General features: G+C 34.6%; 1 protein-coding gene across 1 annotated transcript in view; it reads left to right on the top strand.

Moving 5' to 3' along the window:
- THSD7A (thrombospondin type 1 domain containing 7A) overlaps positions 1–13,911 on the top strand; it is a 320,868-nt gene that overhangs the window by 29,971 nt on the left and 276,986 nt on the right. The window lies entirely within an intron of this gene.

Raw genomic sequence — 13,911 nt, 5'->3', positions numbered from 1 at the left:
TATTTTGCATATATTGGTTTATTCTGTGAGTTTAATGTTGGAGCTCGAATTTATGATAATAGCTGTATAAGGATTTAAAGAGGAGTCAGATTTCTTTGTATCAGGAACCTTGCTTTCATAGAATGTCTGTTTACATATACCTGCTTAAGCTTTTGTTTTGTTTTGGGGCCACACCCAGTGATGCTCTGGTAACACCAGGAGTTACTCCTGGCTATTGCTCCTGGCTTGGGGAACCATATAGAACACAAGGGATAGAATGCAGGTCTTTCCTGGGTCAATTGAGTACAAGGCAAAAGCCCTATTGCTGTGGCCTCGTGCTTAAGCTTTTTATAACTTTCTTACCTAGCACCAATAGATTGTGAGGTTCTAAGATTGACTTATTTGCTCAGCAACTTTAATCTAAGATTTTTGAAGATTAACATAATTATTCTCTTAAAAATAACAACACTTAATGATTTTTAGAAAATAAAAATAAGTTTATGAATATTCGCCACCACCTTCTGCACTTTTTATTATTTGATATTTTTCCAGTTGCTTTTATTTTTTAGGAAAAGAAGGGAAGATTTTCAGAATATTTTTCTCAAGAAAAGCAGCTAAAGCAATAAACAGCTTATCTTCTTCATATAGTAGGTTATCATGAAACAGAGTATTGGGGAGAACTAAGAAGAGATGGCAAAACTAAGAATGACAGCATGTGTCGAATAGGGAAGTATCAAAAAATATAAGAATGAATCTAATTCTTAGATTTACATAAAAGTAGAAAGTTGCTAATGATCAGATTTTCTGTTCTCCCTTTAATATATGAGAAATGGAGAAATGAATATGCTATCAGCTTTGCCTTTTCTTTTAAAAATTATATTATTCTTGTATAGAATAGTTAATTGCTTTCCAGTAATTTATTTTTTATTTGTCAAAAGACAGTTGGTTCACATTTGTTAGACCACGTTGCCATTATCATTCACGTACCACAACTAGTATTCCCATTTGTATTCACAATTTGGATATGTTTTTAAGTACAACATACTGTGATGTGACAAATTTGTCACACCTTTCAGAATTAAATTTCATTGATAAATTATTTCCCTTTCTAAACCAAAAATCTGAGTTTGTGAGAATTGGAAGAAATGTACAGATATACATATAAAACTGGGAGTTACCAAGTTTCATCTAATTAAAATTTAAAATATAGCAAAGAAATCAAAACACAGTAGTGGCTAAGGAAAGCAAAATCAACAAATGCTATTGTAATGCTAGTTTTTAAGCACTTAGCAACAGAGATTCTGGGTTACAACCAATTTAGAACTCTGTTAGACATAAAAAGTGAATACTTGCAAGATCATTTTAAGTGTTAAATAATTGAATAAGAAAGAACAGGTAAATAAATAATTTGTGAATGGATTTTCTCCATTAAATAATGGAGATAAAACTTATAAAGAGCAGTATGTGACCAGCCAAATCTAGATTCAAATAATGTTCCTCCAATTACTTTAGATAGACTCCACTTAGTATAATTGCATATTGTAATTAGAATCTGGTAACTAAAAGATAGCCCCCAAAATACACTATTTGCCCAAATAAAAGAAAGCTAAAAATTAAAGGCCACTTATAAATAATAGAAAATTTGATTAAAGCAGTAAATTGCTTACTCACAGGGCTTATTAGAAAATAGCACAATTTTCTTATCACAAATTATGAAGTCCATAACAGTTAGTTTAAAAGCATAAAGAGGTAAATTACTGGCAATTGGCAGAGTGCTTAGGACTTGCTTATGCATCTAAAATCAGAGATCACTTAATTTTGTCCCTGCTCAGTGATGACTTTTGAAGGGATTCAGTGATCCCAGAGATTGAACCAGAATTGGTCACATGTAAGGCAAATACATGTTCAAACCCCTGTACCACAGCTCCAGACCCCCTTATACACTTTTTATATTACTGTGAATTGTGGAACTAAAACTTTATTATGTAATTTTTTAATTTTATTTAAACCTATAAACCTATTATACCTGCCTATAACTACAGTTTGTATGATAGCTTTTCTGAAAAACAATAACATTTAATGCCTAAAAATTAAAGCAATGATGATTTTATTAATGAAACTTATTAATATTTATTTCCTCATAAACATTTAATATATAGTAATTATTTTAACAAGAAATAATAAGTTTATTGCCTGAATATAGTTATTTATTAATATTAGAATAACATGATCTAAAGAATGTCTTTTTTTTTTTTTGGGCCACACCCGTTTGATGCTCAGAGATTACTCCTGGCTATGCGCTCAGAAATCGCCCCTGGCTTGGGGGGACCATATGGGACACCGGGGGATCGAACCGCGGTCCGTCCTAGGCTAGCGCTTGCAAGGCAGATACCTTACCTTTAGCGCCACCTTCCCGGCCCCAGAATGTCTTTATTAATTAATCACCATTGTATATGTAGCACAAAATTAATACATTGTAATGAATACTTCCATCCCTAAATGAAAATTTATGTATTTAATCATGACTTCTGCACAGATTTAATGCATTTGATTCCTATAAAATAAAAGTTGGGTTTATGTAGTATATGGCAAATGTTAATTTAGTTGGACTTAAGTTTTCCAGTTCTCTCAGTATGGAAAGAAATAAGCAAAAACATGCCTTCATCCTACAGACTATTTTAAATGAATTTATCAGAACTATTGAGTTGTTATTAGAGTTATAGTTACTATTTCTCAATAAATTTTTATATTTCCCTTTATAGTCATTTAATTTTATGACTCATTAATATTCTTATATGCTATAAAATGATTTATTTCTATATTATTATCTATGTCATGTAATTTATCAAATGAATGTGCATCATATATTTCTTGCCAATATTATCTCAAAGTAAATTATTAAATAAATTTCACTGGCAATATTTAAAGAAATTTTTTTATCCAACAGAGATAAAAATATAAGATACACAAAGAAATTAAAGATGAATAAGAGTCAGTAAGAAAATTTAGAATATTAGAGCCAGAGAGAGATAACAGGGATTAAGGAGATACCACAGATCCACAGCACGGCCCACTATGTCTCCCCAATCCACATAAGTGCAAAACAAAAAAACAGCAATAACAAAAATCAGGGTATCTTCCTGTATCAGAGGAGGTATCAATTTTAAAAAAAAATTTTGTCTTAATATTTTTGTTTCTAATATTCATAGAAAATATATGAATGAATATTTTTCTAATTTTATAACTATAGTATAATATAGACAAACCAAATGTTTCTATACCTCAAGAAGAGATGGGAAATGGGGAATCTTTTCCCATCAAGACCCTCTAAACTTTTTAGATTATTTATGGGCCTTATAATATAAGAATTTTGGCTTTGGGTAGATGAGGAAAAGCAAATGAGTTTGTCCTGTTGTGAATGTACAAGGCAAGATCTCAAGATTTTCTGTGTTTCTATGGCCAGCTTATAGGTGAAATATCCTCCACTCCTCTCTTAGAGCCACAAAGATGATCAGTGATTTGTTCAAGATCATGTTACAAAAAAAAACAAGTCTGCATATCTTTTTTATGCTTTCTAGTCTAGCTTTTTTTTTTCTATTGCTGGTTAAAACATGGGTAAATGAGGCAGAGGAATGTCACTATGTAATTAAACATGCAATTAAATGAGCTGACACAAGCTCCAAATATTTCTAAAACCATTAAGTAAGTTTTCTGGATAAACTGGGTATAAGTCCAGAAGTAACCCTAAGAAGACTCCTTTTGCTTTCTTTCCCTCAGTCTACCCTAAATAGCCATGTGGATGTTCCCTTTTACCAGCTCCCATTTTCCAGACCTTGTCTCTCTTCACATTGTAAGTTGAGGTATTTTATGAAAAAGGATTTTTACAGAGGTCTGTGTTTCATTTCAGCTGAGCCAGTTTGCCTCTATGTCCAACCTCACAATCCACTTTATAAAAAATATCTGAAAAACTCACACTGTTGATTTTTTAATTCAAATTGTATTTTATTAATCTTTACTTAAAAAACTATTTATGGTAGGGTTTTACATGTACAGTGTTCAAATACCACACCCTCTGGCAGAGTGTCTTTTTTCCTTTCCCATTATTTAATGTTCCTCTGCTCCCTCTCAGGCTCTCCGGTTTTGTTGCCTTTGGCCATTTGTTATTTCTTTCTATGCTTCTCTCTATGCCTATTTGTCATGGAGATCATTATTATCAAGGAAGTTTCTTCAATGCTAAATGATTTTTATCCATTTTCAATCTAAATTCAATCTTTTTAATCTCCCCTTCCTCCATTAAATAAAGAATTTAATAGAAAGGTAATAGGTTTAAGGTAGGTCTTGGCATGATTTAGATCAGTAGTTTTCAGCCTTTCATACTGGAATACTGGCACCAGTCTGTGAACTGGCAATTGAAAAACACAGATTTAGAGAGCTTACCAGAGTGACAGAAAACTACAACTGTAAAGTAGAAGGAAGTAATCAGCATATCACATTTCCAGTCCTTGAAAAATGATAAGGATTGTATGAAGGACCTGAAAGTCATTCTGAAAGTTAACTAGATCAAATTACTCTTGTTTTTGTATGTTTCTTTCTTTTTCTAGTTTTTGGGTTACGCACAGCAGGTCTCAAGTTTTGTTCCTGGCTTTGCACTCAGGGATCACTCCTGGTGGAGCTCTGGGACAAACCTGAGTGTACCTATGAGAGACAAATACCAACACCATTGTATTATTGCTCCAGTACCAGGGACTTTTAATCAGCTATTCTGGATTTTTGAGAAGTTGATAAATATGGTGAACCTAAATTCTTCAGAAAGGTTGATTTCATTTATATTCCCTCAGTTCAGATAGGTCTGGTTCACAATATTAAGTAATTGTTCGAAGAACAGCTACCCTCATCAAATTTATTATACCACACCCATCATCAAAGTTGTAGTATTCTTCCACTAATACTCATTTCACTCCTAACAATTTGTTTTCCACCACCTTCATCGAATTGCCATCTCCTCTCCTCTACTTCAAAGTATTTGCTGTCAAAGTGACTTTTATTTGATTTGATTCTTTATATTTCACACATGAATAAAATTTTATCTGTCTTTCTCTTTTGACTTAATTTAATCACATCAAGTCCCATTCATATTATCACAGATTTCATCACTTTTTAACAACATAATAATATTTCATTGAGTTTGTATATCATATCCTCTTTATCCATTTATATGTTGGTGACCACTGTGTTGTTACCATACAGTGGGTATTGGGAATAGTGTTAGAGTCAAGACTCAAATGCATATATCATTTCAAATTTGTGTTGCCATATTCTTGATATAGGCACCTATAGATTATATAATCAATATCTGTGTTTTAAATTTTTTTCCAATTGCCTTACAGTAGAAGTGTCTTTCTACTACTATATGACAGAGCGAAGAGGAATAGTGTAAATAAGATATATTAAAAACAAGTGCCAATTAATCCTTCTAAATTTGTTATGTAAAAAAACAACAACACTTGGCTCAGATATACTAGCTGGAGAGGAAACCAAAGGATGAGCTGAAAATATACTGTGTATAAACATATGAGGAATTTTATTTGTATATACATATATAGTATATTAATGCTTAGATATATTAATATGAATCAAATTTATTTATGAATATAAGTGAGTTGTTGCTAAATGGTATAGGAAATAGTTAACAGTGAAGAATCAGAAAAAACTGGAAAGATACAGAGCAATTCAGCTTAAGGGAAGATGTTGAATTTTAAGTAGGAGCTATTCTATTTGAGGTAAACAAAAATGTAGTTGTCTTACTTGAAATTATGATCATGAGTGTTGTAAAACTGAGAATTTTGAGTAAAGAAAGAAAATTAATGAAGAATTGATCAGAAATAGAAAGGAAGCTATTATTTAAAAAACAGCATTGTTTTCATACATTCTATAAAATATTATGAGTTATATATACTAATTTCAGTAGAGCTCAGAGTGATGGACCTCAAGTTTTTCAAGTATCATGAATTAGCCAGGTCAGGTGATTGCTAAGATTCCAGTATCTTCTTAATGAAGAAAAGAATCTCTAATCATTGCTAAGATCACTAAATCGTTTTGCCTTTACTTTCTATCATTTAACATGGTGACATTAGATTTAATCTTTTCCATTTGTAAAAAATGTTATGAGTGTTAATGTCTGCTTTGATACTTGAGTCTTTTAACTAATAAATGCATAAAATAACATTGTAGTTATCTTTTTTTATTCTCTTTTTGGTTAGAGTTTTGAAAAAAAAAGGCAGAAATTCCTCAGTGCTAAAGAATGCCTTGCCATTGATGAAAAGGACTGCCAAAATCAATCATCCCATAGCACCATTTTGGAAGTATGATAGGTAGTTTTGCTCCATTTCATTAAACTATCTGGCGTTCTCATTGGGGATTGCTTTGGTATTGTGCCATGAATCTTTATGATGGTTCATTGCCTAAAACAGCATGGATGGTATGGAAGCAGCTGCATGCAAACATTCGCTGTGTGAAAGGATAGAAAATGTATGTACTTGCTCTTCCATGGGAGCTTCATTGCTATAGCAGTTTATGCCATTACTAAATACGTGCTGTGCTGTTATCCTCACATTCAGCTGCTGACCAGCAACCATGGTCCTCAGCTTTAATAGGGAGCATATGATCACTCCAGCTGGCAGGTGACACCACTTGGCAAGGTTTCCCAGCAATCCAACAAAAGATTTTCAAAATCAAAGCAAGGGGGGGGGGACCTCTGTCTATTAGGAAAAAAGCAATTTGACTATTGTGTGCATATTGCTACTATAAGAATTGCTGCTGCTCCTAACTTGCTGAGTTCTGTGAAGGGAAGAGAACGAAACTGGCTTTAAAAAAGCATGAGCTTTCTTGCAAATTGGTAAATGAGTTAGATGAAGTAAACTTGTGTTTAAAAAGGGCATAGTTAAAATTTGGATTGTAAAAAGCTTTTGGGGATAGGGGCACATCTGTAGTTGCTCAAAGCTTTCTCCTGGCTTTGCATTTAGGGAACACACTTAGCAGAATTTAGAAGACCATATGGACTGCTAGGGATCAAACCCAAGTTGCTAATGTGCAAAACAGGCACCCTTCACTGTACGATTGATCTAGTTCATCCAGCCTTTTATCCAAAAAAGGTTTCTTCTTTACTTATTTTTTGTTTTGATTATAACACTATGACTTACCAAGTTGTGGGTAAAAGAGTTATTTCAGGCATTAAATGTTCAAACTTCAATTTCAACACCAGCATTTCCTTCTTTTTACAAGTGTCCCCCAATTTTCCACCCAACACCCTAGCCTATTCCTATGAAGGCACAAAGAAATTTACTTCATATTGTTTATTATGACATAAAGGCAAATGAAATTATCAATAATTAGATCAACAAAGGTCAATTTGAAATTATTGTTGTATCTCTTACTAAAGTCATTCTCTAAGGATATACTGGGCTGTGGTTGATGCTAGTTAAGGCTAACTGAACTTAATAGATTTCATTTATTTGTTATTTTTGTTTCGAGGCCCCATCTGGTTATGCTCAGGGGTTATTTCTGGTTCTGCACTGAGGAATTATCCCTTGTAGTGCTCAGGGGACCAAAAGGGTGCTGGGGCTTGAACAATAGTTGGAGTGGAAAGCATTCATGACAAATGTCCTACCCACTATTGCTCTAGCCCCAAAAGCTTGGTAGATTTTTATGTTACTTTTCCATCAGATTTCTGGTGATGTGATTGGGCTAACGCCACTATAACATTTTTAGGTGTTGTAAAAGCCTCTTATAGCCTCATAGACCAGGATCTATATATCTGAAATATTTGATGAGGTTAAGTTGCTATGGTTAAGTTTAATAAGGCAGTTTTATATGATTAAGTTGTTAACCTGGAATGTTTCTTTGGAGATTATAGAGTGTGGTGCTGGTATGCTATATGTACTTCATGCTGAAAATTGTCTCTGCTCCACCTATTGTGGAATGCAGCAGAGATATTAGCCTGGACCAGACTACCTAGAAAGAGTTAGTGGGCATTAATTTCTTTTGGAAATTAGTAGAAAATCTGGGCCAGTTTTCTGCTAGGAAGATTGTAGCCCACAGAAGTTTTAAATATGATAATATAAAACAAAAAGAATTTAGACTGGTTAGGTTATAAAAACTTAAGTTTTCAATTTTGTAAATGAAAAGTACTTTTGAACTATTTTAGCAAAACATTATTTTACCACATGAAAAATACTCAGGACAGAATATTCACTGTTCGATAAGTCTCATGTGATTTAGAATAGAAATTTTGTAATGTTTCTAGACTATTGCATGGGTGTTTTTATTATTTCAGTATTCATATTTTCTATCATGCTAAAAAATTAGGACTCATAAAAACTGAAGTTCACTTAGTTTAATCATTTGTTTTATAGATCTGGAAAGATAAAACAGTGGGTAGGACACTTGATGTGGAAGCTTTGATTTAGATTTAATCCCTGGCACCACATTTGGTCTCCTGAGCTAAGGGAGAAGGAGCAGAAGAAAGAGAATTAAAGGGGAAGGGAGAGAAGAAAAATGTGCAAGAAGGGAAAGTACAGGGAGAAGTGAGGAGAGTGGAGGAAAGGGAGGGGATAAGAGGGCAGTGAGAAGGTCAGGCCAGTGGAGTGGGAAGAGTGGGTTGAGGGGAGTGAAGAAAGGAAGTAAAAAAAGAAAAAAATGTTTATTTGTTGAAATGGTAAATATAATCATAGTATTATATTCTTGTAATGATCTTTGAATATTATCTTAAAAGTGAATCTATTTGTATATGAGCATCAAAGTACAAAAACATGACTGTCAGTTGACAAAAAAAGATGTCTCAGTTTATGTGAAATGTTTTCACCTCAATAAGCATGCTACTTATTTTCAAATAGTCACGTTTAACAGAAATATTCCACATCTATACTTAGATCCATATCCTTAATACCTTATTGCCAGGATTAGGACAATCACCTATATTCTTATAAAAAGTTAACATATGAAATCATATTTGAATCTATGATGCCCTAACTAAAATGTCCTAATTGACTATGAATACATTTTCCTTTACAAAAACATGACTATTTCAATCTGTGTTAAACACTACATTCTGTTTGTCCCATTTGCAAGGAATGTTCAGCTGAAAACCAAATAGTTCTCTTTGAGAACCCAGAATATTTATAGGGGTGAAAAATTTATAAATTGTAAAACAATAATACAAAACTAAGGTGCCAAGCTATAGAAAATGAAGAAACCAAGTTTTTAAGGGATCATTGTCAGAAGAAAGGTTGAGAAACAATGATTTAGAATGAAATACTTCATTTAGAAAGCCCTCCTATAATATGAATGATTATACTAACCTCATATCCATCTTTAGAAGGAGAAAATATTATTCTTTAATTCAACAAGAATATTTTGAGTGCTTGTTATATACTAAATCTATAGGAACTAATGAAGACATATTGCTATATATCTGTTTCTTGGTAATATATTCTGAGTGCCAGAATGATTTATATTAGAGAAAGTCATATGAGCTCATAACAGTCATGAGTTATCGTGAGGGCTGACTTGCGTGTGGGGGGTTGGAAGGAATTTCATAAATGGATCCATCAATCATCCAGCTCCACTAGTGTGTTTTAAAGGTTATCTTTAATAAATTGTTATATTTTGTTTTTTCTTAAATTTCTTATATTTTTCTTTATTTTGTCCTTTGTGTCACGCCAAAAGCTTAGGGTTAGTTCTGGCTATGTGCTCTGGAATCACTCCTGGTGGGCTCAGGGGAGCATATTGGATACCAGAGATGGACTTCAGGTCATTTTCATACAAACCAAATTCTTTACCTGCTGTTTCATTGCTTTAGCCCCATATTTTTCATTTTGTAATGAGCCAATAATATGATCCTTCCATGCATGTTTGATGTATATTTTAAGCCACTTGCTTCTTGTGGAACTTTACATGAATAAAACAAACTTATACTTTGCTCCTTGAGTTGTACCCATTGATCATGTGTTTATGTGTTGCAGATTTCAAGTTTCTATATCTTCAGTTCCTATATTTTATATTCTAAGCTTATTGTAATATAATTGCTTTTATTTATGAACCACATTTAAATTTTTTTAAATTTTTTACAAGTTTTATTACAGTTGTATTTCAGTAATATAGTGACAGTGAATTATTGCTGTTTCCATCACCAGTGTTGACCTTCTTCCACCATAATTCCTAGTATGCATCCCGTACCTCTATCCTTAGCCCTCTAGACTGCTAGCATAACAAGCCGATTTTGTATATAGCTTGTTATAGTTTGTGTCCCCTGCTTCTATTGTTGTTGACATTGGTTTGGATATTTAGGACCTACCACTTTTTATTTCTACTTTATGTTCCTGAGACCTTTTGGCCCCCAGGTTCCATCCATTTTTTTTTTCCTTTTCTCAGTTTGTAGGGAGACATATGTACATGAGGCAGAATCACATGATTCATATTCTATGGTTCTGTTAAAAAAAAGACAAAAACAAACAGAGGCAGGGACCCCTATATAGAAGCTACAAATGTGGGCCCGGTGAGATAGTACAGTGGTGTTTGCCTTGCAAGCAGCCGATCCAGGACCAAAGGTGGTTGGTTCGAATCCCGGTGTCCCATATGGTCCCCCGTGCCTGCCAGGAGCTATTTCTGAGCAGACAGCCAGGAATAACCCCTGAGCACCGCCGGGTGTGGCCCAAAAACCAAAAAAAAAAACAAAAAAAAAAAAAAGCTACAAATGTAATTAAAATTGAAAGAAATGAAGAAGAAAATGGGGGGGGGGCAGATGTGGCAAGTATTTTTTGTTTTGTTTTTCTCTGCATTGGTACAATAAATGTTGGCAAAATTAGAAAGAAAATTTCCTTGGCCTAATATAGAGGGTTTCTTTAATCTTAAAGCACACTGTCATGAGACCGATTATAGGCTCGAGGCATGTTAGTTATCAAACCCCAAGGTCTTTCCTCATGGACCCAGGATAAGTTCTGTTCAGTTGTGGTTGTCAGAATCATTCCTCTGCAATTAGAGATCTTGGTTTTTGCAAAGATCCTAGGGAAAGTCTAGGATAAAATTTTTTTTTTATGATTCCAGGAAAAGTTCTGCTCATTCAAGGTTGTCATAGTCAGTATTCCTTAATTAGTGATCTTGATTTTTTCCACAAATCCCATGATGGAGGGTCTTCTGATTTCATCTCAGTGTTAGGTTAGATTGAGTTGTTGCTGCTTCCTCATTGTGAAGGTGTCATTTTAATTTACCTTGGTACAACTTGATGACAGAGCAGTATTAAAGCCTTCCCCAGGGGGAGTTTGATTCCTGGTGCTGGTGCAGGGAACTGTGCCAGTTTAAGGTTGGTATCAGGGTTGGGGAGTCAATATCTGATCAATTGAGGTCTAACTAAGGACCCCATGATGATTGTTCAGGGTGGAAGATGCCCCTATATTATAAAATTCATGAGTTCTTAGCTCTCTTAGATAAACACTTCTTTCTATACATAAGATTTCCCTGATTTAGTGTGCCTGTGCAGAAAAAAAATAACAATGCCAGATTTTGTTATTGATGCATTTAGAGGTAACGATAACAGGTTATACAATCTCCATGGTCAGTTTTGACCTGAGTTCTTATCCCAAGCAAGATTTTCTACTAGAATTTTAGGCCAAGCAGAACCAAAACAGGTCTCCAAAAGAAGAAAGAAGAAGAAAAATAAAATAAGGAGGTTAAGGATACATCTATATGTGAAAATAATCACTAGGAGTTTTAACTATTAAGAAAGTAAACATACAAAGAAAATATAGATATTTGGGGCCGGTGCAGTGGCACTAGAGGTAAGGTGTCTGCCTTGCCAGCGCTAGCTTAGGACGGACCGCGGTTCGATTCCCCCGGCATCCGCTATGGCCCCCTAAGCCAGGAGCGACTTCTGAGCGCATAGCCAGGAGTAACCCCTGAGCGTCACCGGGTGTGGCCCCCCAAAAAAACAAAAATAAAATACATAGATATTTTCATTGAGTCTTTTGAGATAGTCTGAGAAGGTCTAGCACACATTTTCATCTCATACCATGGTCTTGTAGAATCTGAAAAATGGGTTTGCAGCAGTCAGGGTCCTCAAGTAGTGCCCTCAAGATGGGGGGCTCTCTGGAGCTGAATCTGGTAGTAGGCAATTTTTCATATTGAGAGGAGGTGGGAGAAAGAGGGCTTCACAGAATAAGTCAGTGGAGCAGTGGCTCAACTTATTGCTGAAGTGATATATGGGGGAGCTGAAAAGATGTCCTTTTGCTTTGGAAGCCAGATGGCATCTTACTGAGGTGGGAGGAAGGTCCCTATTCCCTAGGAGAGAAGGATTTAAGGTGAAGAGGGTTAAATTGGAAGAGATAGCGGATTGGGGTTGAGGGGTGAGAGAATATGAAGAGTTTTGTAGTGTGGTGATGGGGGATAGGAGGAATAGTATACAACAGGGGCTATATATAATATAGGCGGGTATTATGTATAATCCAGATTAGACAAACAGGAGTCCACCACATACTCACTTACACCCACTTATATACAGATAGTAATCTATTCATAGTTGTAGTTGGAGGTCTGATCCTTATGAAATGGGTCAGAGCACTTAAAACAAAAAGACCAGCACATCAGAAGGGAATGGTTTTCCAAGAGTGGGGGTGAATTTTTCTGATACTTTTGGGGTTAGGTTGTATATGGAGCATTTTAGGATAAACATAATTTTCACATCTAGAGTACCAAGCAATGTGGTAATGAGCACTATAATAGGGGTTTACTCCATGTGGTGGTGTTAGCCATGTCCTGTGCAGTGAAATTCATTTTAAAGGAAACTGCCAGTGTGGGCATTATGACACAATGGCAATAGCTTGAGTTGAGAAAGAAGAAAGAAAAGTAAAAAGATAATAGTAACCTGCTAAAACTTACTAATAAATGATGTCTGTAACAACAGCCTATGGTGTGCATTTGTCTATTTTAGTGCTTTCTATTGGCCTAAGCATTGTCTTAGTAGCAGATGCAGTCAAAGGGAAATGGGGGGAGGGCAGAACGATAGCATAGTGGTAGGGCTGACCAGGACAGACCGCAGTTCTATCCCCTGTGTTCCAAATGGTCCCCCAACCTGGAGCGATTTCTGAGCGCATAGCCAGTAGTAACCCCTGAGCATCACCGAGTGTGTCTCCCCCACCTCAAAAAAACAAAACAAAACAAAACAAAAACAAAGGGCAACGGATACATTGGGCGTATTTTGTGAAGAGATTGTCCTATGGATTTGGAGTCTAATATAATAAATCATTAAATTACGAAGTTACAGTGTTCAACATATATCTCCAAAAATCACTGTGGACAGAGAAGTTGAAGAGTTATACATAGAAAAATTAAGGTACTAATATGTAGTGACAATGAGCGCTGCAGTGGGATTCTCTGGCTTCCAAATATATTCTGTTCTTGTTTCTGTGAATAAAAATATTATATCATTATTATAGGTTTTTGTAGTGAGAAGTTGATTGGACACCTGTTCATTCTAAATAGCTAATTCATTGTTGCAAGTTTCTTTATAGTATAAAAGAGAGTCAAGGCTTTGTGTTTCTCCTCTTCCAGTTGATTTGTTTTCTTCTCCTCACTATAATCTTGTACTATGATGTCCAATTTACCTTTAGCTCATTGTGTTTCTTCATGGAATTATTCTAAATATCACACATAAATGATATCACTGCATTTATACTTCTTCTGTCTCACTTATTTTAACAGATATGTTCTAGTTTCATTCTTGTTGCTGCAAATTGAATGTTTGTATCATTTCTTACTGCTATGTAGTATTCTATTTTGTATATGTACCACATCTTCATACATATTTTTGGATAAATGTTTTTCTATCTTTGTGGATTTTATCCAAGAGAGGGATTGCTGGGTCATAAGGTAGATCAATTTTGA

This window comes from Suncus etruscus, chromosome 1 (genome assembly GCF_024139225.1).
Source record: "Suncus etruscus isolate mSunEtr1 chromosome 1, mSunEtr1.pri.cur, whole genome shotgun sequence".
In the NCBI taxonomy this organism is placed as follows: Eukaryota; Metazoa; Chordata; class Mammalia; order Eulipotyphla; family Soricidae; genus Suncus; species Suncus etruscus.
The sequence above is the reverse complement of the archived record's forward strand: the minus strand, read 5'-3'. Positions and strand labels throughout refer to the sequence as shown.